General features: G+C 43.3%; 1 protein-coding gene across 1 annotated transcript in view; it reads right to left on the reverse strand.

Moving 5' to 3' along the window:
- sfl (N-deacetylase and N-sulfotransferase sfl) overlaps nt 1-4,118 on the reverse strand; it is an 89,734-nt gene extending 85,616 nt beyond the window's left edge. The window contains exon 1 of the mRNA XM_075697677.1: nt 3,952-4,118. The gene's annotated coding sequence lies outside the window, so the exon portion shown is untranslated. The remainder of the gene's footprint in view (nt 1-3,951) is intronic.
- Between the last annotated feature and the right edge of the window lie 701 nt (nt 4,119-4,819).

Below are 4,819 nucleotides of genomic sequence, written 5' to 3' on the forward strand. Positions count from 1 at the left end.
AATCCCCTACCACTCAATTGCGCAGTGTCTATCAGACGAGTCACACTGTGTCTTCTTTTGTCATAAGACAAAAGAAGACACAGTGTGTTGTCTTCCTTTCTTCTGTCATGTCTTGTGTGCACTGCTTCAACTAAAGATGGCTCACACAGCCTTTATCGTAAGCACAGCACACAAAGTGTGGTGTGACCACAACGGCCCATCTCACACCTCAACATAGTCACTCCCATATACATTGTCTACTTAGCATAGCCTCCTGGAAAATGTCTCCAGCATGTGTAAGCATGCTGCCCTCAAATTAAAATTCTGAGAACTGCACAGACAGTGCCACTACCTGCTGTAGTGCACTAGTTTCTTTGTCATTACCAATGTTGCAGCATATGTTTAGATCATTCGATCCGGAGAGCTTGACCAGTCAACTTTGGCCTAAGCATGCTGGTCGACCACCAAGAACTTTCTAAACCCTTTTATCATATCAACTATTAATGTATTTTATTCCGTAGCATGTCTTCCACAGAGTTCCATCCTGACAAATACTTTTTCTATGCACACATTCTCACCAATCTCAACTTCTACACACCTGCCAGCCAAGGCCCCTGAAATTCTTACCTGCTCGACAGAAATTGCCTTAAGGACTTTTCTAAATGCAGGTCCATGCTGTTTACATGTGCATAATAAATCTTATATATAGCTTTAACAGACCTGCAAATATTTTGCTTTTTGCAACTTAGTGTGGCTAATAAGGCTGCCCTTCACACTAATAATAAAAACAGCAGGTAGCATCATGGTTAGAAAGGAAAAATGAGCCTGACCCAATGATTTCTACCACACAGAGGAAGAGGGAAATTTAACAATTTTCATTTAATGGTTACAATGCTACCATGGAAGTTGAGCAAGAAAAGAATGGTAGTCTGTGCAATTACTAATACTGCCTCAAGGTTTCCAAAGCAATTATTTTGAATACCACACAATTAAGGGCAATGCAATCAAAAGGCAAGTGTGTGCACTAGAAACTACCGTATTCACACTATTATAATGAGAGTTCTTTTTTTATAAATGATCTTGAGAATGTCCTTTTTTTGCCCTCTCGACTATGGCTGCCCTTAGAAGTCCTGAGCTCACATTATAGCCATAATACAAATTTTTTTCTTCTTTTTCTTAAAGGTGCAAACTCCCCCCTCGTGTTATTTTCGTAGTCGCATTATACTCATGTAAATATGGCATATTTACCAGAATGATGACTATGTTAACTGCACAGAACACACCTAATACATTGGATAAACTATCCTTACAGGTCAGAAACATGAATGCACACGAGGAGTCAGAACAAGCAATTCTCAGAACGCTACAGTCAGAGCTATTTCCTCATCGCATGTGTTGCAGGAAAACACTCATCCGCCAAATGGCTGTTGCTGCCCATCTTATCTTGAAGTATGGGCAACCAAAAAAGGAAGGAACAGCATTCTCGGTCATTGACACTGAAAGCAACAGCAGCAGTCTCAAAACAGGAAGTACCTACATTTCAGCTTGATGTGCTTGCCCCTACCCCATCCCCCCCGCCCTTTTTTTTTTTGCTTTGCTGTATTTTATCTGACAGTGCAAAAAAAAAAAAAAAGTCAGTAAACACAGACACCCTTACTCACTCCACATGTCTGCAGCATTTTACCTACTGCTTGGTGTTGTGCCTTGCAAACCTTGAAGGCTATGCTTTCAAGCTTTACAAGGCTCTATTTAGAAATAACAAATCCATTTATCTAACACTCAATGAATAACACAATTTGTTTGGAGGAACACATACACAACAGTATTTTACATCTACAACTCCACACAATGCTACACATCACACATCACACTTATCACTAGTAAATAGTGCAGTAAAATATGCCAGTATTAGGCAAAGATAACAAGCCAAAAATGCTTACGATCTAAAATGCCATTGATTAGATAGCTGCTCATGTCATCTCACAGCAAGCACAATTACCAAACATTGAATCTATATTGGAACCTTGGTGGGTGTGTTTATTACAACATGACCATGGCAAGCCAAATAATTCAGGTAAAGCAGCCACCATAACTGCTCTACCTGTGAGAAGAGTAACCATAGTAGAATGTGTCTCACATGACACTGTACCAGTGTCACAGCAGCAGAACCAAATGCAAAAAGCATCTGTGACCTGGCTTGTACCTATATTTACCATTCTTGTTGGCTACTACAAGCCACATCCTTACTTGTAACCATGAAGAAAATTGCACACCATGAGGGGGGCTGTGAATAGGCCGAAATGTGTAGCTATGTATCGTTTTAGAGACAGATGAATAAAGCTTACACTAATGAACCTCTTTGGAACGCTGAATAAAAGAATTTATGAGTAATCAAACCAGGTCCGACTATACATGTCAGCTGACACATAAACATGCATGAGGCAGCCCATTTAAGGACACATCTGAAGCAAACATATTGAATTAAGCAGCAAACATGTAGTCATTCCAATGCTAAACAGCCTTTTTATTGTTGGCAATAGTGAAAATAGACGAACATATAAGCTTATATTAGTATAGGTAGTATAGTTTAACTTCAACGGCACCTTGCCATGGCCATGGGTTGTGCTGCTTGGTTTCAGGTTTAATGTTTGAAGGCTTGTATTTAGCGACCAGCCTGAAGCACTCTAGCAGTTATAAACGTGCTGTACCCGATTATGCCTTAACTGGCTTACTTGGCGAGTAGAAACCCTATAACACAGCTCAGCATAGAGAAGAAAGAAGCAGCTACATCTACACAATGGATAAATCTGCTTCTGCATGCTGAAACTCGCGAGAAATACCTGTGCTCCTTGGTAGTCTCCACAACACAGGTCAACATTTTATACACCTCACAGTTTTATCTTGGATCAAGGACATCAAAGAACACGACGTGTATAGATCTAACACACACAAATAATATTTGTGAGGAATTGACCACGTCTATTTCAAACAAGAACAAGTGAACAGTTGTACACATAGCTTTCAGGGTGCGGTTTTGTACTTATGCAAGCCCACAACAAGCCATTTTGCCTTACTATTAAAACTACCATACATTAACTACAAAAGGCAGATTCACCCAACTACAACCATGCGACAGGGATTTGCTCCAAATGCAGGCCCTGAACCTCTACAGACAAACGAAGCGGTGCGAAAGCAAATAACGCAGTGATAAGCCGCCTACTGTTAGACGCAGGCAACCACGCAAGTCGCCTAGAAAAGAATAAAGAACAGAATGACACGACCGGCCAATTGCCGTCTCATTCTGTTGGGTACATCTCAAGAAGGCAAGCACAGTTTACGATCGCACGGTAGGATTGCAGGCACGGGGCACACGCAACTATAGTTTTTCGAAGGTCTATGACTGTGCGAGACCAGTATCTACAAACTGGTTGTGCTCAGGCGAACATGACGCGCACCGACGCTGTCGCACGTTATTCAAAGCAACAGCCAATGTTAGTAGTGCGAGGTTCTCGGACATACGCAAGTATCTGCAAGAAACATCCAGCGCGCGCGGAGAAAGCACCGTAATAACGCCGAGACGCTTGTGCTTATTCCTTTGGATGCAGACCAAAACCACCAGCAGCGGAGTGAAGTGCCACAGATGGCACACGCCCTTGGACACGGACCCATCTTCACGAACCAATCTACAGTCACATAAAATCTACCGACATATCTGCCGTCACCATTCTGCAATATCTGCAAGCCAGGAGCACGAACGATATCGGTCGGGAAACCTTGGTGTAAAAGAAATACTAACGGTTTGTTTTGAACTGGTCGTGTCCAGCTAAATTTGTGACCGATCATTATTACGCATTACTTGCGAAAAGAAAAACGGGTGTTATGAATGAGATACGTGGATGCGCTCCAGAAAAATATAACTTAGGCTTAAATGCCTGCATCCGAACGGGAGTTACAAATGTGAAAAAGGCTCACATGATAGCGGTAACGGCGATTTCACATTTCAGCAGCTGCTTTCACTCGCAACTCTGCATTTGCAGCCTAACAAGATAGCCACGCAAAGCAAAAGTGAACGAGTAAGTGAACGAGCAACCGCAGACACATTCGTCACAAGCGTCACTGCGGTATCAACAGTGTTGCCAAGATCTTAACGAAAAACCGCTATAGAGACGGGAAAACTGAGGCAAAATGCGATTGATGCATTAGTTTTGAAGGGAATTTCAAACGGTGTCCGGCTGGTAAGTGTACGGACGGACGGAAAAAACTTTAACGGGAAAATGACTTGCGAGGTTGTCAGCCCGGGCTCAGGCCACCCAGGCATTATGTGCGGTGAGGCATAGCCTTTCCACTGCTTCCCGGGCCCGCTGGATAGCCCATAATTGGTCGTGTAGTTCCGAGCTAGTCAGAGCGCTTAGCCATTGCTCCTCGAGAAGGTCCGGTTCTATTTTGTGCTCTACATATACTGATCCGTGTGTGCTGATATATACTGATACTGTGTGCACACGTGTGTGCACTTCCTTAAGATGGGTGCCATGTCTGCGTGTTCGTGCCTGCAGAGCTTGCAGCTCGCGTCTGGGTATTGTGTTGAATTTATTCTGTTTAAGTGTACTGGGTTTCGGAACGGTCTGGTTTGCAACCTTCTACAATCTGTTTCTTGAGACCTGTCGAGTTGTTTGTGGGGTTGTGGGTATGCTTCTCTTTGTTTCGTGTAGTGTGTCAGTATGTCGTGGTACATGACCAGTCTGTCCCTGTCGTCTTTTATCGCTTCTTCGTCGTCGTCGTCGCCTCCTCCGTCTTCTCCATCGCCTCCGCCGCAGTCCTTCCCCATTCCCCGGGGGTTGCG

The sequence above is a fragment of the Dermacentor variabilis genome, chromosome 1, assembly GCF_050947875.1.
Source record: "Dermacentor variabilis isolate Ectoservices chromosome 1, ASM5094787v1, whole genome shotgun sequence".
In the NCBI taxonomy this organism is placed as follows: domain Eukaryota; kingdom Metazoa; phylum Arthropoda; class Arachnida; order Ixodida; family Ixodidae; genus Dermacentor; species Dermacentor variabilis.